The sequence below is a fragment of the Arvicanthis niloticus genome, chromosome 15 (assembly GCF_011762505.2).
Source record: "Arvicanthis niloticus isolate mArvNil1 chromosome 15, mArvNil1.pat.X, whole genome shotgun sequence".
NCBI lineage: Eukaryota > Metazoa > Chordata > Mammalia > Rodentia > Muridae > Arvicanthis > Arvicanthis niloticus.
The window spans coordinates 72,871,511-72,896,814 of record NC_047672.1 but is presented as its reverse complement, the minus strand read 5'-3'; the positions used below and the strand labels follow the sequence as shown (position 1 = coordinate 72,896,814).

General features: G+C 39.7%; 1 long non-coding RNA gene across 1 annotated transcript; it reads left to right on the top strand.

Moving 5' to 3' along the window:
• The first annotated feature begins 21,064 nt into the window (after positions 1 to 21,064).
• LOC143434449 (uncharacterized) lies at positions 21,065 to 25,041 on the top strand. Its single transcript, XR_013103924.1, has 4 exons — positions 21,065 to 21,162; positions 22,959 to 22,987; positions 24,604 to 24,706; positions 24,792 to 25,041. It is a non-coding gene; the product is annotated as an uncharacterized LOC143434449 (long non-coding RNA).
• The last annotated feature ends 263 nt before the right edge of the window (positions 25,042 to 25,304 follow it).

Genomic DNA, 25,304 nt, shown 5'->3' with positions numbered 1-25,304 from the left:
GTCATGTTTGGATCTATCCTGGATCTCTAGGCTATCTAGCCTCTGATTCCTGTCTATCCAGGTGGTGTTAGGCATGGGCTCCCTCTCATGACTGGGCCTCAAATTGGACCAGTCATTGGTTGGCTATAAGCTCTGGGCCATCATTGCCCCAGCACATCTTGCAGGTAGGACAGATTGTAGATTGAAGGTTTTGTGGCTGGGTGGATGTCCCAGTCCTACTACTTGGAGTCTCCCCTGGTTCAGGCTCCATATTCCCCATTACTAGGACACTTTGATAAGGTCACCCTTATAAATTTCAGGGTCCACTGTACTAGGTTTCTAAGTTGCTCCCCAAAGGCCTTCAATTCCAGTCATCTCTCTCAGTACTCTCTCTCTCCATTTCCCCTAGCCTTCACCCAATTCCCCCATTCCCATTCCCAACCACCCCCAGTCTACCCACAAAATTTATTCTATTTTCCCTTCCTAGGAAGACACATGTGTCACCTCTTAAGCCCTTCTTGTTACTGAGCTTCTCTGGGTCTGTGGATAGTAGCATGATTACCTTTTACTTACCAGCTGGTGTTCACTTTTGAGTACAAACTACATTTATCTTTCTGCATCTGGATTATCTCACTAGGATGATTGTTTTTCTAGTTCCATCTATTAGCCTGCAAATTTCATGATGTCATTGATTTTAATGGCCAAGTAATACTCCATTGTGTTGATGTAACACATTTTCTTTTTCCATTTTTTCAGCTGAGGAACATCTAAGTTTTTTTTTACTGTTTCTGTTTATTATAAATAAAGCTGCTATGAACATAGATGGACAAGTGTCCTTATAGAATAGAGCATCCTTTGGATAGTCTCAGAAGTGGAATGGATTTCCAATTTTATGCAGAACCAATATATTAATTTTAATAGTGGTTGTACAAGTTTGCACTCCCACAAGAAACGGAGGTGTGTTCCTCTTTCTACACATCCTTGTCAGCATAAGCTGTCACTTGTATGGAAAATCTAGATAAGCAAGAATCTCAGATCAAAAGCCCAGAAAATATTTTAACAATATCATAGAGAAAATTTTTCCAAACCTAAAGAAGGAAATGCCTATACATGTACAAGAAGTTTACAGAACACCAAATAGCCCCCCAAACACACACCATATAATAATCAAAGCACTAAACATACAGAACAGAGAGATAATATTAAAAGCTGAAAAGGGAAATGGCCAGGAAAAATATAAAGGCAGACCTATTAGAATTACACTTAACTTCTCAACAGAGACACTAAAAGCCAGAGGGGTCTGGGCAGATATCATACAGACTGTAAGACATCATAGATTCCAGTCTACTACTGAATCTGGCAAAACTTTGAATCACCGGGATGGAGAAAACAATATATTTCATGATAAAGTCAAATTGAAACAGTATTTATCCACAAACCCAGCGCTATAGAAGATATTAGGAAGAAAAACTCCAACTTCAGGAGGTTAACTACACCCATGAAAACACAAAATAAATAATCTCTCACCAGTTAAACCTAAAGAAGGTAAACACACACACATACACACAAGCATATACAATCAGTACCACCACCACCACCAACAACAAAATACCAAAAATTAAACAACCACTGATCACTGATATCTCTCAATATCAATGGACTCAATTTCCTAATAAAAACACTCAGACAGAATCCAAAAGCAGGGTCCATGCTTCTGCTGCATACAAGAAACACACCTCAACATCAAATGTAAACATCACCTAAGAGTAAAGTGTTAAAAAAAAATTTCCAAACAAATAAACCTAAGAAACAAGCCAATATAGCCACTTTAATGTCTAACAAAAAGATTTCATACCAAAATTGACACTTCATACTCATCAAGAGAAAAATCCACCAAGATGGTTTTTTTAATTCTTAACACCTATACCCCAAACACAAGACACCCATGTTTGTAAAAGAAATATTACGAAAGTGGAAATCCCACACTGAGCCTCACATACCAATAATGGGACACTTCCATACTCGACTCTTACCAATGGGCAAGTCATCCAGACAAAAACTAAAAAGAAATACTGGAGCTAACTGATATCTACAGAACATTTCACCCAAACACAAAAAAATACACATTCTTCTCAACACCTCATGGAACATTCTCTAAAACTGACCATATACTTGAACACAAAGCAAGTCTCACCAGATACAATAAAACTGTAATAACCTCTGCAGCCTATCAGACCACTATGGATTAGTGCTGAATTTCATCCACTATATCAACAACAGAAGCCTAAAAACTCATGGAAACTGAGTAGCTCTCTACTAGTGACTGCTAGATCAAGCAGAAATAAAGAAAGAAATTAAAGACTTCCTAGAACTCAATGAAAATGAATGCATGACCTACCCGTACTTATGGGTCACAATGAAAGTGGCCTAGGTCCCTATGATTATCTCATGGAGAAGGCTTCTGACTCACTTGGTATTTCCAAGTCCTTCTTGAAGCCAAGTGACTTGAAAATTTGCTTTTCACACTCTCAAAGTTCCTGAAATTTTGGTTTGTCTCTTCCTATTCTTCTTCTGACATCCAGCTATGTGTGTTCCAATAGGCAGCCGTAAGCTCATCCCTCCTCCTGTTTGATATAGACTTCAGCCACCACCTCCTATCATATTTCAGATTTACCTGAACACCAGGAATGTTTCTAAAGTGCCATGTTGTTTCTGTGTTTTCCCTGCAGTGTGCTGAATTTCCTTCAATCGTTTTTTTCATATTCTCTACCTGAGGGTTCTACTATACTCATTACTATTTGGTCAGTTTGGGGCACCCTATTTCAAGAATTAGAGAGGGTAATGGCTTCATAAAAGTACTTTCTACTTGTTGGTATAAAATAAGTCTGTCATTAATGGCTTAGGTATTTATAGGTCTCCTTAGTCTGACTTTTTTGTGCCTATCTTACCAGAAATTCTTAAGAAGGCTGCTTTCTTCAGAGGCCTTGCAGGTACTCCCATTGTTCAAGCACTGGATAGCATCCAAGACAGATCTGTACATAAGTCAGCTGTTTGTTAATTACTACTGTTCCAATATTACAGTGCAATCCAAGCCAACGTTTCCTCATAAACATTGCTTGTTATATGGTTCATCCAGAAGGATCTCCAGAAATATTATATCATCTCTGCAAGCTACTTTCCCTGAGGCCAAGGCAGGTCCAGATTCCTTACCTGTGGTTACTGATATAAAATTGGTCAGTGCAGGTTCCTGTCCATCTACGGACAGAATCACTATAGGTGGTTCAGCCTCAGACTCCCATCATATCTTTGGTTACCAATGCCACTGAGATGTGACCCTGAGCCAACAATTCACCAAACCTAGCCTATGCTGGGTAGAGACAAGACTAGTGTGTTCTAGATGGGATACCGTTTTGTCCATCATTGGTCCAAAATGATGGACAAATAGATCTAGATCACTTGTGTTCTATAAACACAGATCATGTTATGCTAGTAGAAAGAGAAGTCTAGCAGACTGAAGCCACTTGTCTTTCCTGACAGTGGAGCTGTTTTGGAGTCTGTCTTTATAGGTAGACATGGATAGAGGGGCTGATGTAGACTAATGAGTATTACGTCTCATAAGCCCAGCATTAAGTTCTTGGCAGATTCCAGAACTCAATTACCCCTTCCTACTCCCAATAAATGGAGCCTTCTGCTATGCTCATGATGCCAGGGATAGGGAAGTGTTATTAACGGCAGCCTCTTGCCCACCTGAGCAAATGCTAAAGTGAGTTCTGCCTGAGTTTCACAGTTCTGAAGACCCGTAAAATTTCAGGGGCACACAGGTCCATGTCACAGCTGTGGGTAATGCAGGCCAAAATCTGCATCCATCCCACCAAAACTTAGACCTCTTTCTAGTGCTCTGGGAGTGGCTCTAGAGTCCTGTGCATAAGAAGTGCCTTAATGCTAGCCATGCTACCCTCAGTTGAGGTGGAGAGTGGTGGAGATACCACTGTCCATTCTGTCTGATACTAAGATGAGTCACACCTAAGCCTCACAGCCAGAGGAGCCCAGGTCTCTGGAACATCCTAGAGGTCCCCTACCCTACCCACATCCCTAGTTGCTACATATTTCCATTCAGTCTCCTGGCCCTCTGGGTCTCTTTCCTGTCTCTCCCCAGACCTCATCCTACACTCTACTTACCTTCTCCTCCCCTCTCCCACCCAGGTCCTTCCTTTCCTCTGCCTCCCATGACTCTTTTGTTCTTTTTTTTTTTTTTTAAGTGGGATTCAAACATCCTCATGTGGGCCTTCCTTCTTTTTTTATCTTCTGTGGGGTATATCATGGGTATTCTGTACTTTTTGGCTAATATCAGTGAGTACATACTATGCATGCAAAAATTTGCCTGAAAAATTCATGGTGTGTTCGGTTGTAATAGCTGAATAATATTCCATTGTGTAAATGAACCACATTTTCTGTATCTATTTTTTTGGCTGAGGGACAGACATCTGGGTTGCTTCCAGCTATTATAAATAAAACTGCTATAAACATAATGGAGCATGTGTCCTTGTGGTATGTGTAGCCCTTCTTTATACAAATTATAAATGGGCTGAAAAAGAAAGGAAACAACACCCTCCACAATACTGACAAATAATGTAAAACATCTTGATGTAACTCTAACCAAGCAAATAGAAGACCTGTATGACAAGAACTTCAAGTTCTTAAAGAAAGAAACTGAAGAAAACTTCAGAAGATGGAAAGATCTCCCATGATCATGGATAGGTAGGATTAAGATAGTGAAAATGACTCTTGCTAAAAGGAATCTATAGACTCAATGCAATCCTCATCAAAGTTTCAAAACAGTTTTTACAGACCTTGAAAGAGCAATTCTCAACTTCTTATGGAAAAACAAAAAGGCTGAGATAGCCAAAACAATCCTGAACAATAACAGAAATTCTGGAGGAATCACTGTCCCTGACCTGAAGCTGTACTATTGAGCAATAGTGATTTAAAGACCCATGATATTGGTACAGAAACAGATAGGTAGGTCAATGGAATAGAATTGAAGACCCAGAAATTAAACAACACACCTATGGACACTTTATTTTTGATAAAACGACAAAACCATAAAATTGAAAAAGAAAGGTTATTTAACAAATGGTGCTGGTCTAACTGGTGGTCTGCACGTAGAAAAATGCAAATAGATCCTTATTTATCACTCTGCACAAAAGCTCAAGTCCAAATGGACCAAAGACCTCAACATAAAACCAGATACACTGAATCTAATGGAAGAGAAGGTGGTAAATAGCCTTGAATTCATTGGCACAGGAGAAAATTCCCTGAAAAGAACATTAATGGCTCAAGCTCTAAGATCAACAATTGTAAATGGGACCTCATGAAACTGCTTCTGTAAGGCAAAGGACATAGTCAACAGGAAAAACTGGCAACCAACAGATTGGGAAAAGATCTTCACTAACCCTACATCTGACAGAGGTCTAGTTTCCAAAAATACATAAAGAACTGAAGAAGTTAGACTCCAAAAAAAAAAAAAAAAAAAAAAAAAAAATTTAAAAATGGTACACAAAGTTAAACAGAGAATTCTCAACAGAGGAATCTTGAATGAGAAGCACTTAAAGAAATGTTCAAAGTCCTTAGTCATCAGGGAAATGCAAATCATCAGAATGGGTAAGATCAAAAACTCAGGTGACAGCAGATGCTGGTGAGGATGTGGAGAAAGGGGAACACTCCTCCATTGCTGGTGGGTTTGAAAACTTTTACAACCACTCTGGAAATCAGTATGGCAGTTTTTCAGAAAGTGGGAAATAGCTCTTCCTGAAGACCCAGCTATACCGCTCTTGGGCATAAACTCAAGAGATGCTCCACCTTGGTGATTTCTTTAGCAGATTAATGAATAGCTGTTCAACTTGGAACGTATTCAGCTGTCATCTTTTCTCTCCTGTTCCACTTCCCTCCTGCTTCTTAAAAGGTTTATTTATTTTTATTTTATGTAGATGAGTGTTTGCCTGCATGTGTTTATGTTTGCTGTGCAAGTGTGTGTGTGTGTGTGTGTGTGTGAGAGAGAGAGAGAGAGAGAGAGAGAGAGAGAGAGAGAGAGAGAGAGAGAGAGAGAACATGCGTGCATGCATGTGTGCATGTGTTTGATGTCAGGAGAATGCATCAGATCCCCTGGAGCTGGAGTTACAGATGGTTGTGAACTACCATTTAATGCTTGGAACCCAGTCCTGGTCCTCTGTAAGAACAGCAAGTGCTATTAAACACTGAATCATTTCTTCAGTCTTTTGTAAAAATCAATTCCATACTATTGGAATTTTGTTTGTTTGTTTGTTTCCTAGCATATGTTTTGTTATCAAAACTATTATTGATGAATACTATTTTTATTTTATAATATCTCATTGTTATCTTATTGTTCCTTCCACACAAGAGAAGCTCTTAAGTTACACACGGAGCTTAATACTACATTAGGTGTGATACATACTTCTAGGACAAAGATGATATAAAGAAAAGTATAGTGGAGATGAGGTTCTTTCTCATCTGGTTCCCAGTCCTAGAGACACCAATTGTTAATGTTTAATGTATTCTTCCATAGACATATCATGATTAGCCTTTAAATATATTACTGTCTCTTTGAAAATGTAATCTGAGTTTTTGTTTTTAATATCTGTTATTTTCATATACCCACATAATCTATTTTGATATTCGTGTTTCTTTTTTTATTTTCTTGTCTCCTAAATCATTTCAATTTTTATTTAAGATTACATATTCCCTTTATTGTGGACTTCCTATTTCAAGATCTGGTCTTATTCATCATATACTGTATTGCCTACTCTTATATAAACATTTTTTTCTAGGTTTTCAATACAGATTTCTTATTGTGACATGTGTACCTATTCTCACCCCAAGTAGAAAAACCATATCCCCTCACATGGTACTGGTGGCAGATAGTGTGGTGGGATCAGCATCGGATTTATTTCAGAATGAGGTGGAGAGCTGGTCTGCATGCTGGGGAAATGAATGAATCTACCCAGGGTCCTCAGTCCCCTTCAGGCCTTTTGCTCTGTCTTCGTCCAACTCCACCTACTGAAACCTTCTGGGTATTGGCTTGGCTTCCTTGTGCATGGCCTTGTTTGCATTTGCACAGGAGCATTCAGGACACAGGTTTTACAGTGTCACAGCAGTCATGAACATTTCTCTTATCCTACTGATTCCCACAGTACACGGACCTTAGGAAAGGTTCTGGACATTGATGTTTCATCTGAGGCAAACCCCCAGTCTATCTGCCATGATACTTGATCTTAGTTAAAGTAATGCTATTCTAAGCTAGGGGTGGATCCTTCTACCAAAAGACACTTCCTAGTGAAAGGGGATTGTCCATCTGTCCTCATTGCTACAGAGGCATATTTTAGGGGAGCCCTGGGACAGTGTGCAGGGAAGAAGTGCTGTCTCTATACAATTGTGTCTCTATACATTTGTTTTTGAATGCATACCTTCCCACTCTCCATATGCAAAACTGGTATTTTCACACAAGAAACCTGCTGGTCCAGTCTGTTTCAGGACTTCTCATTAACAGCACCAACTGTAAATATCCTATTTTTACAAATTCGCTATCTTCCAATGGTTGCAGCCCTTGGAATTATGGCTGCTTAATCTCCTGGGATAATCTCTCGTTCCCTATTTTGAGGTACATATTCCCTTTTTCTGATAGAAGGAAGTCAGTCATCTGGCTTCTAGCAACACTATAAAATTCGAAAGGAAGAAAACTTTAGGAGTTGAAAAACAGATGATTAACAGTAACGCTGTGGCTTTATTTCGTTACGGGATATCACACTGTTCGCCCATTCACACATGCTTATTGATTTAATGTTTGTAAATTTAGCTCTCCTCAGTCTCAGCTGATGTGTGGGTACATATACCAAGCAGACTGATATTTGCGCCATAAGTGAGAAATAACTTGATAATTTATGAGTGGCGAAAACCCAAAGATGAGAAGGTTTTCCCCCAGGGAAGAACACACACACACACTTTAGACAACTCTCCTTGGCACTTTCCTTATAAGAAAGTGCACACTTTCTGGTGGAGTGGGAAGAGGGAGAGGAGGAGGAAGTGGAAGAGGAGGGGGAGGGGAGGGAGAGGAGAAGCGGAAGGGGAGGGCAGGGGGAGGAATTATGCAGCTTGGTCATTCTACATTTTCCTTTATGAAACTTCTCTGAGAGAATGTATTTGTGCAATGGATTGCTTCTCTTACCTTTTGTCTACACCTGTACAGGGTTTGAGGCAATGCTAACAAGGACATGAGAAAGTGCACTGCCTGTGGGCTGTCTATCTAGGACTGCTAAGTGACCGAAGCATGGAGCTGATGCGTGATGAGGGCCAGCTTGTGAACTGTTTTCCCAAAATGTCTGAGGTGTACTTTCCTTTCTTCCTCCCTCTGTATTTGGTACAAAAGAGTTCTCTCTATTTTCCTTTTAAACAAGGGAAGTGGGTTGGTTACAAAAAGACAAAGTTCTTCCAGCAGGGAGAATTCTGTACAAGTTCAGAGAAAAGGGGTTAAGGAAGAAATTGCTTGAATGTCTGCTTGGTATAGCATTTCAACAAAGCCTTTGAAACCGATGTTTGATTAAGTGGCTAACAGTTTGGGTGATAGCTAATCCCACCCTAAGAAGTATGCGAGGCATATACTGGTGCTCAAATAGATCAAAATGACAGCCATGTGTGCACACTGCTTGCCTCACTCAGATATACTTCAGCCTGAGGATAGGGATTACAAAAGGCAATTGGTCAGCTCTCCTCGTCCCAATCCTTCCCTCCTTACTCCATGCATATTCAGAGAAGCCTCCAGGAGCACCTATGTCAGAAAATTGATCTGAGAGCAAGTGTTTACTACTTCACAGCAGCATGAATTCTTCAGGAACCAGAGCTTTGAAGCAAAACACAAAGTATTTGGCTGTTTTTCGTTTTGGTGGTGGTGGTAGAAGGTTAACAAGCCCTCAGAGAGGAGAGAGGGAGAGAATAGAAGTCAGGAAGATATCTAAAAGACTGAAAGTAGACAGCATTAATTGGTGCAGAGTAGTTATGGAGAAATATCTGATACACATCCTATGATGGCTTAACAGAAATCCAGTACTGCCCCCTTAGAAACGATCAATTGTTCTTGGTTGTTAGTTCCAGGGGGCAAAGCATTCATCAGAAAAAAATTCTTAAACGTTCTGTAGATTTGGAATGAGTCTTATTAAAGTTTGCTCCATTTACAAAAGATTTTTGTAGGCTTAGATGTTTTCAAAACCTACTTTTAATAGGGGTTAGCCCCTTCCAACCCACCATCCAAAGGTAGGGGAGAAAAGATGGTAACTAGGATGAGGGAATGGGGACCTGTTTAGAAGTAGTTCTTTGGGGGTATTTCCAATCTCCATTGTCAGGATACCAGCAGTCCAGTTCAGTAGTGTCAGATTGCAAACATGAATCAGCCGCAGTGGCATGATCCAGCAGAAACAGCCAGGCCTCTGCCAAATTGGCATGAGTCAGCAAGCAAGACCAAAACCAGCCTGGATGCCAGGAGAAATTCTCTGCTGTGCCTCTCTTAACCAAGAGAAGATTATTGAAGATGAAGACTTGAGACCAATGAAGTAAAGTGTTGCAAGGATAGCTATACAAGAGCCTGTCACTGTCCCTTGAGTCCTGTTTATACTTTCTCCAAACATCAGGTGTCCAAAACAATGTGTGAGTCTGTGTCATGAGACATAGCCAGAAACTTCCACTACAAATTTTAAAGAAAGTCATAGCCTCAAGTCATCTGGATAAGCTCCCTTCCCAGCTCCAAGTCCTTACAGGCTGCTGTGTGACAGCTCCCTAACTCTAAAAAGCCCAGGACTCAGCAAGGAGCCTATGACAATCCAGTAAGATTAACATCTGTTTGGGAAAGTTGTTGAGTATCCATATTGTATCAGTCTTCAGTCCTAGGCTAAATAGTGGTTCAGCTGTTTTTCTTTAAAACAAGTCCTTTTCATTTTTAAAATGATTCATCTATTTCATGTGTATGTGTGAATGTTTTATGGATGTACGTACCTCATGTGTGTGTGTGTGGTGCACATGGACACCAGAAGAGGGTGTCAGACTCCCTGGAAATGAAGTTACAGTTGGTCATGAGCTGCCATGTGGGTGTTGGGCACTGAACCCAGGCCCTTTACAAGAGTGGCAAGTATTTCTAAGTGTTTAGAAATCTCTCAAATCCCTCTTTTTCATTGTTTTTCTTTATTCTTGAGCATTTCATACATGTATCAATAAAATGTAATCATGTTAACCCCTATTTCCACTTTATTTTGTACACATGTGTGTGCAGGTATGTGAGACCAGAGGACACTCAATGGGTTCTCTTCTTCCACAGGGGACTCAAACTGAGATCAGGCATGGCAGTGGATGCAGTTTCTGTTGAGCATCTCACTATCCCCAGAAACTGGTTAGTAGTATTTTTTTTGGAGAATATTTGACCAAATTTAAGAGGTTGAAAATAGATGTTTTATATTTCCAAGCATAAAAAAGCATGAATCCTTATATTTCCTGTTTCATTTAAAAATTGACCAATCGTGTTCTCTGTCCTTCCCTCCTTTCTCCTTCCCTCTCTCTGTCTCTTGTCTCTCTCTGTACGTGTGTGTTTGCATGTATGTGCAGTCCTACATCACATAACAATATTTTGCTTTGCAATGGACTACACATAAACAGGGATCCCATAATATTATATTACCTGGTGACATTAGGACCCATCTTAGTTTATGCAAATAGACTATGGTTTTGTATAATGGCAAAAATCACATAACCATACAGTTCTCAGAATGAACATTTGCCATTAAGCAATGCAGAACTGTAATAAAATGTTATAAACGAAACAGCTTAAAACACAAATGTATTATTCTGGCAATTCCTGTGAATTAGGAGCCTGTTATGGCTTGGGTGGTTTTTTTAGCAGCATGTTAGCAAGTTGCAGCATCATCTGGATGCTCAACTAAAGGAAGACCTGCTCCCAAATTCCTTGATATTGATTGTAGAAATTGTGTTCTTGGGCTATATAACTGCTTTCTTCTTGCTCTCAAGTATTACATATTACTTCACATTCTGGCCATGCAGCCTCCTTCTGTCTCTCCTAAAATGGGACCAATCTCTCTTCCTACCTCCAGTGTGTGCATGGGTGCAGATGTGTTTCATGTGCAAATTTGTGTGTGTGTGTATCTGTGTGTGTGTGTGTGTGTGTGTGTGTGTGTGTGTGTGTGTGTTTCTATTTTGTGGAATAATTTAAGGAGTGTTGTTATAAACTCTTCTATGAAAGTTTGGTAGAATTCTGCTATAAAGCCATCTGGCCCTGGGATTTGTGTGTGTGTGTGTGTGTGTGTGTGTGTGTGTGTGTGTGTGTGTGTGTAGACACAGTGAGAGAATTTTAATGACTGCTTCTATTTCTTTCTTTTGGGGCTATAGATCTGTTTAAATTGTTTATCTGATCTTGATTTAATTTTGGTAATTGCTATCTATCAAGAAAATGGTCCATTTTTTTTTTAGATTTCCTAATTTTTTGAAATACAGGTTTTTGAAGTAAGGCTTCAAAAAAAAGTATGATTTTTTTTTTATTTCTTTAGTGTCTGTTGTTATGTTTCCCTTTTCCTTTCTGATGTTGTTAATTTGGAAATTCTCCATCTGTCTTTTATTTAGTTTGGATAAGGGTTTGTCTATCTTGTTGATTTTTTCAAAGAACCAATTTTTTGTTTCATTGACTCTTTTATTGTTCTCTTTATTTCTATTTTGTTGATTTCGGTCCTGAGCTTGAATATTTTCTGTCATCTCCTCTTGGGTGTGTTTGCTTCTTTTTGTTCTAGAGCGTTCAGGTTTGCTGTTAAGTCTCGTGTCTGAGACTTCTCTAATGTCGTTATGAGCGCACTTACTGCTCTGAGCTTTCCTTTTAGCATGGCATGAGTTGGGTATGTTGTGCCTTCATTTTCACTGAGCTCTTTAATGTCTTTATTTCCTCACTGACTGGGAGACCATTGAGTAGAGAGTTGTTCAGATTCCATGAGTGTATAGACTTCTTGTTTCTATTCTTGTTGAAGTCCAGCTTTAATTCATGGTAGTCTGGTAAGATTCTGGGTGTTACTTCAATTTTTTTGTATCTGTTGAGACTTGCTTTGTGGCCAAGTATATGGTGATTTTTGAGGAAGGTGTATTTGCTGAGAAGAAGTCTTTTGTGTTTGGGTTAAATGTTCTGTAATGTCTGTTAGGTTTATTTGATTCATAATGGCAGTTAGTTTCATTATTTTTCTGCTTATTTTTGTGTGGAAGACCTGTCCATTGGTGAGAGTGGGGTGTTGAAGTCTCCCACTATTAATGTACAGGCTTCAGTGTGTGGCTTAAGCTTTAGTAAAGCTTCTTTTATGAATGTGGGTGCCCTTGGGTTTGGGGCATGGATGTTCAGATTTTAGACATCATCTTAGTGGATCTTTCCTTTGATGTGTATGAAGCATCTTTTCTTATCTCTTCTGTTGGAAGTTTATTTTGTTAAATATTACAATGACTATTCCAGCTTGCTTCTTAAGTCTGTTTGCTTTGAAAACTTTTTTCAGCCCTTTATTCTGAGGTAATGTCTACCTTTAGTGCTGAGCTGTGTTTCTTGTATGCAGCAGAACGATCGATTCTTGTTTTCATATCCATTCTGTTAGCCTGTGTCTTTTTATTGGAGAATTGAGCCCATTGATGTTGAGAGATGTTAATGAGCATCGATTGTTAATTCCTGTTAATTTGGTGGTGGTGATGGTGGTGGTGGTGTGTGTGTATCTGTATATGATTATCTTTTGGTTTTGCTGGTTTAAGATTATATTTCATGTGTTTTGTGAGGTGTAGTTAACCTCCTTGGACTGGAGTTTTCCTTCTAGTATGTTCTGTAGGGCTGGGTTTGGGGGAAGATATTGTTTAAATTTGGCTTTATCATAAAATATCCTGTTTTCTCCTTTTATAGATATTGGAGTAGGTGCACCTTTGTTGGAGGAAGTCTGTCATTGTGGGGGTGGGATTTTAGAGCTTCCTCCTAGGAGGGAGCCAGTGTTCTCCTGTCTGCCTTCGGAACAAGATGTTGAACACTCAGTTCCTCCTGCACTATGCCTGCCTGGGCACTGCCATGCTCCTGTCCTATGAGTTATAACATATGTCCTGTCCTAAGAGTTATAACATATGGAGCAAATACCATAGAGAGAGGAATAAAGCCTCAGGGGCAAGTCTGGTTTTCATTTTTTGAAGAGAGATAGTATTCTTCTACACAGTGTATAGGAAGCTGATTACAATTTTTATTTTATTTACTGATTTATTTCTATGTGTGTATGTATGTAGTTGGGTTACACATGTGTGTACTGGCACATATATGCATGCCTATTTATGTGGATGTAGGAAGTCAAACTTGAGTGTTGTTTCTCAGGTACTATCTATATTTTGTTTGAAACAGGGTCTCTCATTGCCCTAGAACTTTGCCTACTAGGTCAGGATAGCTGGCCAGCAAGCTCTAGGAATCTGTCCATCTCACCATGACTAGGATTTCACAAATACACCACCATGTCCTGGTTTTCACATGTGTTCTGGGAATCCTAATTCAGGTCCTCATGTTTGCAAGGTAAGTGTTTTACTAACTGAACCAACTCTCCTGCTGCCAAGCAGACCATTTTGCAATTAAGTCTGGAGTGTAAAACCTTGTCAAAAAAGAAGAATAAGGTGTGTAAGTGAGTTGATGCTTCAGAGGCACATACAGAAGCAGCAGGGAGACTGAACACAGATTTGTCCTGCCACCTGATGAAACCCAGCCCTAAACCATCCCAGTTCCTGCCCAGAAGGTGACCTAGATGCTCTAGAACATACACTCCCCATGGCTTCACTTTCCTCTCCATTTTTTTCACATGCAGTGTCTAATAATGAATCTGTTTGTGTACATGAGAAAATAAGACTTAGCTGGAATCCAGGATAAGAAAACTTAAGTGTTTGTTCATTGTTTCATTGTAGCAGTTAATCTATCTTTCTTTCTTTCTGCCTTTCTTTCTTTCTGTCTGTCTGTCTGTCTGTCTTTCTTTCTTTCTCTCTCTCTCTCTTTCTTTCTTTAGCTTTGAGACAAAGTCCATCTCTACTAGTCCTAGCTGACCTAGAACTTGCTATATAGACCAGGTTCAAACATAGAGCTCTGCTTGCTTCTTCCTCCCAAGGGCTGGGGTTGAAGGTGGGCAACCTCATATCTACCTCAGTCAACCCTCCTTGTCACTGTGATAAGATGACTGACAGAAGGAAGTCACATGAAGAAAGGGGGATTTTGGATCAAGATTCCAGTTTTTTGTTCACCACAGAGGGATAGACGTGGCCAGATGTGGCTGTATCATGTCAGTTGTGCATCTGCCTTTCCTTACATTATGGCCATTAGGGAGTAGAAAATCAGAGCAGAAGCTGGGCCTGGCAGTAGGCCTTAAAAATCCACCCCCAGTAATTCACCTCCTCCAGGAGGCCCCTCACCCTCCTAGAACAGTGCCATTAGCTGAGAACCCAGCATTCAAACTGAGCCTGTATGGGGCATTGCAGACCTGAACCACAAAGATCAGGGTTGCCAGCTGTTAATTTAAAATTAGTTAAAGGGATTAAAAGGATAAACAGGAAATGTGAACAGAGAAAAAAATTAAAAAGAACCAAACAGATACAGGCTGGTAAATCCTAACAATCAAAAGTGATATTAAATATTTGATAAAGAACACACATGGCCTAGTTGTCATGTGCATAACACCCCACCCCTACATAACCAAACCACCATTTATCAAAGCCGAGCATGTGCTAGTCCATATGTTGCTTTGACAAGTTTTGTATGATCTAATTTTGAGAGCATATTCTCTGATCACAGAGGATTTAAGCTAAACACCAATAACAGCATTCCCCTTCCACATAACTAGAAAATTTTCATGCTTGCACATTTATTAAAAATACTTATGGCTCAGAAGAAATGATAGTAGAGGTTAGAAAATACTGAAATAAAAAATAATGAAAATATAGTACATAACACATATTGTGTCATAAAACTAAAATGGCACTTAAAGAGAAATACAGGTAATGTGTTGCCTGAAGAAAAACAAAAGCTATTACCACAGATCCTACCAAGAGTAAAATGAAAAAAAAAAAAATGAAAAGATGAGGGTTTCAGAACTGTGAAAGTAGATTTGAAACTTTAGGTGAGATGGAAAACTTCTAGAATGTATTTAATACAATTTACATCAAAGGATAGAAATTAACCAACTGATGCTAAAAATTTATGGAAATAAAAAGGGATTGTGAGTGTCAAGGTAACCTCGGAGAGGAATAAGGTTGAGAGAATCGTACTTGACTGTTGAGATTTGCTCTAAAGCCAGGAAAATCACAAACATGTTGTCGACACAAGGTCAGACTAAGAGAGATAGAACAGAATAGGATGCAGCAAAGAACTTACTCACAGAAGACATCTGATTGGGTGAAGGGTAGAACAGTGCAGAAGAGAGGGAGAGGAGTAGGCAGCAGATGACTATGGGCCAGTGGCTGAACATATTAGGAAGAAAGCTGAGGAATTTGACCAGCATTGGACTGTTCCAAGATAGGAAAGAATTCTACAGGAAAGAAGAACCCCCTATAACATAAAGTAATTATAAAGTAATGGTGGCTTATTAAATGGGGCGTAAAAAGCCCCAATTTCCAAAGAAAAGATTAACAAATTACAGAAAATTAATTTTTGAACTATTTTTCAAAGCACAGGGATTGGAGTAAAAGGTAAGTGCAGAGTGTAAGAGGGTAGCAAAAGAGCAGGAAGCACACAGAAGGTTTTTTATCCAGAATAGGTAGGATAAGCCAGGCGGTGCTGGTGAAACCTTTAATCCCAGCACTCAGGACATGGATCTCCAAGTTCAAGGCTATCTTTGTATACAGATCAAGTTCTAAGACAGCCAGTGCTACACACACACACACACACACACACACACACACACACACACCTGTCTCAAAAACAAACAAGAAACAAAATACCAAACAACTACCAACAACAAAAAGATAAATGGGGTAGGGGCTACAGAGGTGCTGTTGGTTAAGGACATGCACTGATTTTTCAGACCACTGGATGGCAGCTCCCTGCACCCACACTACACGGCTCACAACTGCCTCTCACTCCACACCCAGAGGACCTGATACCCTGGTCTAGCCTCTGAGGTACTACAAATGCACACACATACACATAAACAAAAATAATGATTTTTTAAATAAAAAGCATTAATAAAATAATTCCTAAAATCTATAAGAAAAATAAAGAGAACCATATGTTTAATCAGCACATGAAAAGATGTTTGATATTATTATAACCAGGGATGGGAAAACAACTCATGATATCACTACAGAGCCACCAAGGTGAATAAAATAAAATGAGAAATAAAGTGTTAGAAAAAGCACGGGGAAAAACAGAACTCCCATGCACTGCTGGATCAAATGAAGTCAACATACTCTATCTAGGAACGTGTTTGGTAGTGTTCAATGTTAGATGCTGGCAAGGCTGTTCTTTATTTTTATTAGATATTTTATTTATTTACAATACAGATGTCAACCCATTTCCCCATTTCCCCATTTCCCCTCCATAGAACCTCCTATCCCATTCCCCCTTCTTCTTTTTTATGCATTTATACCATTTTGATTAAATTCATGTAATAAGGTCAGTTCTAGGTTGAGAGTCTACAATAGATGCAAATACTCAAGGAATAAGCAATACAATAAATGCAAATAGTCAAAGAACAAGCAAGGCATTAAACCCAATTATGTGAACACTCCCGTGATCACTGTTTTTAGGGGCTTATCAGGATGACCAAAGTATCTGAACCTACTTCCCTGTCCTAGCCCAAGGTCATTTTCATGTCTGAAGCCTACTTTCTTATTCTAGCCTAAAATTTAGATTCCTGTCTGAAATTACTTTTTTGTTCTAGCCTAATATTTAGGTTCCTGCCTGAGATTACTTCCTTGTTCTAGCCTAAGATTGAGATTCCTACCTGACATTACTTCTTTGTTCTAGCCTAATGTCAGATTCTTGCCTGAAGCCTACTTCCTTGTCCTTGGCCAATGTCATATTCCTGCCAAGCAGTCCCAAAGGCTCTCCTCCTCTCTCCCTTTTTTATTTCATTAACAAGACTGAGCCTGTTTTAGGTGATTCTGAGAAGAATGTCTTCCTTACCCATTATGAAATATTCATTATCAAAAGCAATGCACTTATGTCTTAGGTTGGTAAGGCTCTGTGCAGAATCTTACCCATCCTTGGCTTACCATCCTGTTAATTTAATAACTCTGTCTGGGGATCCATTTTCAGGTTCAAGCCATGTACTTGGCTACCAACATGTTGATGTTGTTAAAGAAAAGCTTTAACACAATGGGCAGGAATAAAAGTATTCCCAGGACAAAAAGGGCTAGCATGATCAAGCTATATATGCCATTTTTGAAGCTTGACCAAAATAGCAATACTGACCTCAGGCCATGGGTAATTTTATCTGCAGTATCTATCACATCAACCCTCAGCAGAGCAGCATTCTTGAAATTCATAAACTCCCTATGTATCGTTAAAATATCCTGAGAGATGTTAGAATTATGCCAAATACACTGCATGTGTCATTAAATTTCTTTCTAATTATACTGACTACCACTGTAAATTGTAGAAACAACATGAATCCAATGGTAGTTGGCATGACACTCAAGATGGCTCCTTACCCTTAAATTCTGAACCTCTTTTCAGTTATTTGAATAGGATAAAGAGCATCAATCCATTCTTGCAAATGCCTATCTAAATCCTCTGGTATATTCAACACATTAGTAACATTTTTTGCTAAATGATTAGCAAAAGTAGCTGTTTCTTAATTGCATAAAAAAGCAGGCTGAACAAGTCAGTAAGATGTGTTTCTCCATGGTCTCTGCTGCAGTTCCTAATTCCAGGTTCCTACTTGAGTTCTTGCCCACTTGATTTAATGCCCTATCTTTATTTTGTGATAGATAGGCAACGTTTTCTGGCAGCAATAGAAAGGTATCTAAGATAGTAGCCAAAAATAAACAATAATAAAAACTAAAGTTCCATTCACTGCAAATAATAAATCACAGTGTGACTGAATCATCTAACAGAAGAATGTGTTAGCAATGATTATGCTTTGTCACACATTATGGATAACATGCACGCACACATGCATGGGCACCCATGTATGCAGTTTCAACACACATGTGCATAGATTAGTAGTGTCCAAAGACTTAAAGAGCCTTCTGATGATCTCCAGTGCTTTCTCTGCATAACTTGCTCTTCTCTGATATTCTGTTCACTGACTGTAGCTGCTCTCTCCTGTATTAATGACACAGTGAGACTGTCAGGATCTGTTTGTACTCCTCTGAATTACCTGTTAATGTCTAAACCACAATGTGGCATGTAGCATTAAAGGTAGGGTCTTTGAGTGACTATTAGCTCATATGTCCCTAATTTGGTAGTCTATCATGAATGAGGCTGGTGCTTATAAAAATAGTCTTGAAGAGACTCCTTAACCCCTCCTGCCACATGAGGACATTCTAAGAAATTGTGGCCTATGATCCTAAACAGGACCAGCTTGGGTACTAGATCAGTGCCTTGGACTTCGTAGCTTCCAGAATGGTGAGAACTAATGTTCAGCTGTTGATAAATTATCTAGACCCAGTCTAAAATATTGTTGCAGTGAGGATTTCCTCTTCCCTAGCCAAGGCTGTAACTGATGGCAAAACAGCAAGCTGGAGCAATTGGATGGAAGTACAGACCTTATCTATTTGTCTTCTATCGTGGACCTCAATATTAGACAGCGTCATTTTAGCTGTTAGCCACCATAGTTTGATGGAGCTTTTCACCAGAATATCGCAATACTAAATGTTTGAACTTTCATTTGTGAAAATTCTGCCTCATTAAGTCCTGGGTATCAGCTTTTTGAAAGCATGTAGAGATGATTCTCAACATTGTCTACAGTTGCTTGTAACTTAAAAGGGCTTGCACCAACAACTGACAGCCTGGGTCTCCTTGTTTGTAAAATGGATGGTCACATTACACATGTGGACATATATACAAGAGTATGCTGTTGAATCATTGCAATTGTTAGATATTAATCCCACATTATTAAATGTATTGGGCAATATGGGCCCCTGAAGTGAATGTACATTTACTATTTTAGATTATCAATTCAAACTATCTTGGCACATAAGGCTAAATTTAAAAAAACAAAAAAAAACAAACTTAGATTTCCTTGTACAAATAACATTTCTGTTTAAGGATTTTAAAGAATTCATTTTTTTAGGAAAATTGTTGCACCAATTTATATTTAGATTCTGTACTTGGTAGCAAAGATTTTAGATTATGCAAAGCTATATCATAGTTTCCACATGTATATATTAAAATATTATAATAGCATAGCTAATATTTATGAAGATTTTTTTGTTCCAGGGACTGAAATAAATTCTTTATAAAATATAGATCTTGTTATTATCTCCTTTTATACAGTTTAATAGTTTACCCAATATTAGGCAACCAGACAATGTTGTAGCCACAGATCAGCTCAGGATTTTGATTCCAAACTCTATGCTCACAATGATTGAACTGCAAAACTAAATTAGAAACAAAAATAATTTAAAATACTTTAAAATAATATGAAAAAATAAAAAACTTCCTCTTTTTAATAATCTCTCTCTCTCTCTCTCTCTCTCTCTCTCTCTCTCTCTCTCTCTCTCTGGAAAGGTGTAAAGATTTTGCAAGTGTGATTTTTTTGTAACCCTCTTCCAACTGGTACAAGTCAATATTTACTATGATTGATTGAAATAAAAGCACACAACAAATCCAATGGAGAAAGGAAGTTCTCCCATATCAAATAACTTTGATGCAGATAAAGAAGAAAATGATTAATCCTGACAAAAACAGAACTTTGGTCCCATGTTTACTCTCTGGCAAATAAGCAGCAGACAACCTAGGAAACATCACTAAAAGGGACCCAAGACTTCAGGAGTCCTGTGCTTCCATCTATATAGTTATTCCTGTGTTTGCAAAAGCTTGTCTCAGTGGAATGCACGGTTTTTGGTTTCTGCTCAGATGTCTTATGTTTCCCCACATTTTCTGCTCACTGAATTTACAAAAGCATGTAGTTCAGCCAGAATATTGTTCCACTTTCTTTTTTTTTTTTTTATTTTTTTTTAATTGTTTTTTTTTTATTGTTTCACTTTCAAAATATGTATTTTTATTAACTTCCCCTAAAAACTGCAAGGAAATTTATGGATAATGAATATGTAGGGTTGTTATCTTCTGTGCCCCTAATTGCAATTGCCAAATGTATGCTAAGCCAGCCTGAAGGTCTAACAAGCATCGTTTTCACTTATTGGTGATATAACATAAGCTACTGCAAGAACTGCTTGTGTGAAACAATGTGACCTCATCTTTTAGTGTCTCAGAGGAAAATGGCATCTGCCTGGAAACAGGACACCTATGGTTGGACCGACACACCTTGGCTGTCAGTCCTGACATCAGCATTTATTCACTGTGTGATCTTGGGACACATAGAGTTTCACTTTGCTCTCTGGAATGCATGGATAACACCACAACCAGCTATTCCACAGGCTGTGAGAAGATGAGTTTCACTTTTTAAATAAAATCCACTATTAATAGATTGTAACCAGTGTCTTGTAGATAAGAAATAACAAGAGTAACATTTGCAATGTATATTAGCTAATTCCATTCAACCTCGAGACCCTTTATGGATACCTCCTTCATATTGGATCTGCAATGGTCAGAGTTGATCAGGTGTATGTCTAATATATTTCTCCAAATTTTCTAACATACTGTAATTGTTGTCTGGTTTTGCCTTGTTTACATTCTCAATCATTTTTCTTTTTATTTATCACTTGAAGGTCAAGCAAGAGTACAAGCTACCTAAGCATAGAAATCATACAACAGTTCTTTGAGTTACTTTTTATAATGACATTTTCTTTTATCTCTTCAGCTAGGGCACCACAACTCCTACACACACACACACACACACACACACACACACACACAGAGAGAGAGAGAGAGAGAGACAGACTGATAGCAATCTCCAGGTTGCTACATCACAGTGTTCACTGGAATGCTGAAGTAAGAAGTAGGCATACTAAGCTGAGACGGTAAGCCCAAACCTTCCTGAATGCAAGTAGAGATTTTCTATCTGTTATTTGTGATAGTGTTGTATGTATTTGTCTTAGGGAAGACAGACTCAATGTCTTCTGAGAGTTGACCTTGTTTATTATCAACCATGAAGCAACAGCAGCTAAGAGGCTGTCCTGGACAAAGAATTGTTGTCAATGCTAGCAAGAGATAAGTATTTGTTTGAACAACCATGTTTAATTACAGACCCAAGGAATCCTACTGATACTGCCTTTTGCCTAACCAAACCCAGAGGAGCTAAAGAAGAGCTTAGAACTGACTTTGTACTTTAATACTATTTTATAATAAACTCTTAGAGAAGACAAGGTGGCTATATCTGAAATAGGGCAGATGAGAAACTGTGCTTTAAGATTGTAAATAAGAATAGGCTGGTAGGACAATATCTAGTTCTGTTATCTTCCCAGTGTTGCCTTCAGCATAGCACTGCCTTCCCTCTTGTTGCCATGGGGCTAGTATGCTATATCCTGGAAGCTCTGGAAGTCACAGAGGTAATGTGCAGCTGGAAGGGCAGGTGGACCGGCATGCACTTGCATATCTTGCTCCTCTTTAGACTTCTCTAGCTAAACATTGACAACATCCTTGAATATTTCTCATCCCTGGAAAGAGAGACTGAACTTCAGGGTATACAATGGGATGTAGGGGTCTTCCAAGACTTCTATTTTGATATAAGAGAGTCTTTTCTAGGAGGCACTTTCCCAAATTCTGCAGTATAGCTTTTTCCATCTTCTACCTCCCTGAAGAAGTACCAGGCTGAGCATGACAACCTTTTACTCTTCTCTGCAAAAAGATGGTATTAACTGAGTATACTAGTCAGAGTTCCAGTGTAAAACAGTGCAATATTGAGACTGACAATTTGAGGAAATTAATTATAGAGTGCTTTAAGTTCTGTGGATAGCATGCTACAGTATCTAAAGTGGGTAGAAGTGATAAAGTGATATTAGCATCATAAGGAGAAAGCCCTGCAGAAGGCTGTCTGAGTATGGATGCTGACCTGAAGGTAAGAACACAGCTAACAGCATAGTGTGGGGTGGGAAAGCAAGGGATGGTTGCTCCTAACTTCACCCGATTTCTGGTGGACTGTCTCTACTGAGGCCTTCCTAGTGGCTGATCCCAGCTGAAAGGCCAAGGACAAAGGTACCTGTGATGGTGCATGTACAGTTCAGCCTCCAGGCCCCAGGCAGGTAGAAGTTACCAAGAGCTTCTGAGGGTCATTTGGAAGGCTTCCAGAAGACCAAGTCAGGTGATAACTACAACAATGAATGATGATATATCTTGTGAGCTGAAATACTACAAAATAAAGACAACCAGGAAGTATAGGCATAAAAACAGGTTTAAAAAACAGGTAAAAATGTTAAATTAGAAGATAAGTAAATGAATCTCAAAGTTATAAGAAGGAATATTTGAAATGTGAGGCAGAAAAGGGCAAGCCTAAAAACCAAGCCAATAAGACCCTTGCAGGAGAGAATAGGAAAGTAATGAGCTACACAGCAGTGTGGAACATGCCTGAGAAGACACTGGTAAGCTAGATGATCACATCAGGGACCTTTCCAACCCCCAAACAACCACCACCAACAACAAAAAAAACAAAACAGTGGCTTAATCACCATATTCACTCTCTTCCCTGGAAGAGAAACCCAGAGGTAGGATGCAAGGCTAACAAGCAGCTCCACAGTTCTCTGAAGTCGGCTGCCTTTCTGCTCTGCCATCTTCAGAATGGCCCAAGAAGGCTACTAATAATTCTGTACATCATTTCTAGGTTTGAAAAACATCAAGAGAAGAAAGAGGGTATGTTTTACATTTTAAAAACTCTGCCCGCCCAGGTATTTCCTGTATACTTTATTTTTTAATGTTAACTTGGTAACATCACCTAACTGTATAGGAATGTGGTCTTTATTAGAAGTGGTGACATGTTCATCTAAAGCCAGAGGTAAAATAAACCGAGAGAATGAATACTTAGAGATAACTCACTAGTACTGACTACAGTAGAAACAAGCTACGACTGGTTAAATGCGGGGGTGGGGGTGGGGGTGGGGGTGGGGGTGGGGGTAACTGAGGGCCAGAGCAGTGTCTGTTATGTTGGGCAGTGGGGGGGGGGGGTTGGGAGGGGGGTACAGGGAGCCCCACAGGGGGAATTCTCACTCAGTCTTGGGTTCTGCAGGGATGCAGGGCTCTTGTGTGGGAATCCCCGGGCCCTGAGGCGGCCTGGGGGCCTGGGATCGATTGACCTCAGTGCGCATCTGAAGGAAGTGCTTGCTTGTTCTACTCACTTGGCTTGAACGGAGCCTCCAGGGCTGGAACGCAGAAAAGTCCTCCACGAAAGTCCAGGGTTCCAAGAGCTTTATTGATATGGCAGATGATAGATGGTCTGGATGTTCACCCCCACTTAAGCCAGGGAGGGCCTGACTTAAATAGGGAGGGGGAGGGGGAGGAGGGTCAATTAGCTAAACCCTCTGGCCTTTAGGTAACTCATTAATATGGAAATCTCTTGAGGCTGAAGCCCATAGTCATGCCCTCTACCTGTGCTTTTGGGGAGGGGGAATTGCCCTAAGTGACTGGAAGGTGCAGGTTAATGGAGTTTGGAGGGGAGGAAGGCCTTGTGTCAGGAGCCTGGAGTCTGGGGGCAGGGCCAAACACCTGCTGTTGCCCCATTGGGGTTGGGGGTTCGAGACTTGTGCCCAACTAGGAACCAAGCTATCCTTACAAGGTCCCACAGTTAAAGATGTAAAAGTGAGAGGGGTGTGTGTAAGACTGATACAGTAGTGTGCAGCTAAGAGACGAACTATGGACAAAGGTTTGTGGTATATGAGGCACTGAGTTTCAGAAATAGACCAGAAAGTCACAAAAGGCAGATGGACACTAGGTAAAAGAAAGAGTTTCATGCTAGATACTTCATATCCGGTTTCCCAAGAAGGAGGTAACAAACTAAAGATAGAGACTTCTGTTTAATTCGGGTCGGCAGGCATTGAGTGCTTTAGGATGTAGCACACTAGACAAAATTTTTCCCAGGATCTTAATCTGATAAAAGCATCAATATCTAGTCTGAATTTATCAAGAAGAAATTTGTCACATTTGGCAATAAAGGAGAGAAGGCAGTTAAAACAGCCACTGTGAGACATCAGCAAAGAGATGTTCTTGGTTAGAGATGGGATTTCCCTCAGAAGACTCTGGGAGCACTCTTGTGTACATCCAGCAGGCTGGAGATTGGTGGTTTCTCAGGAAGCCAGGGGTAGCCTGATACACAGAGGACCAAGTATTTGGCTTCTCAGGCCAGGGCTTAGCTCTAGTTGATGAGAACGCCCAGCTTAAATGAAAAACATCAGAACTGAACCAATTCAAGTCCCTCTTGATTCCAAACTCATACACATCTTCTCTGTGCTTTGCTTAATCCTCTGGCCCAACAGTCCTCCCACCCACCCTCTTAGGTTCTCCACAGTGCTCACAGTTTCCCAACACCTCCAAAAGGAAATTCCTGACACTGAGGCCTGGGAACAAAAGAACTCAGAGGTGAGTCACAGGTTAGACATAAATCCTCAAGTTCATTCTGAGTTGTTAAACAAAGTGGATTCTAACGCACTTACTATGTTCACAGATTTGTGGCCAGAAACCGGAGCGGCTGAAAAAGATTGGTTGTTGGAGCCTCACATACTGCCTGGTCATAAACCCAATTAGTCACACATGCATTCAGCAGCCATATAATAGAACCTGTAATGAACCAGACCTGGTGCATTACTCTGTGGATTCATAGTTGAATCAATCAATCAATCCTAGGGACTGGCCGAAGCTCTGATATTCAGTCTAGTGGTAAAAATAAACAAGGTTTCTCTCCTTCTTTAATAATATATTTTATTGGATATTTTATTTACATTTCAGATGTTATCCCCTTTCCCCATATCCCCCCCCCCATGTTGCTCTCCCCATGGGGCTGCAAACCTTTTCAGCTCCTTCAAACATCAGAGCTCTCTCACTCCTCCATTGGGAACCCCATGATCAGTTCAATGGTTAGCTGTGAGCATCCACCTCTGTATATGCCAGGCTTTAGCAGACCTCTAAGGAGACAGCTATATCAGGCTCAAACTATATCAGGCTCCAAACAAGTTCTCTT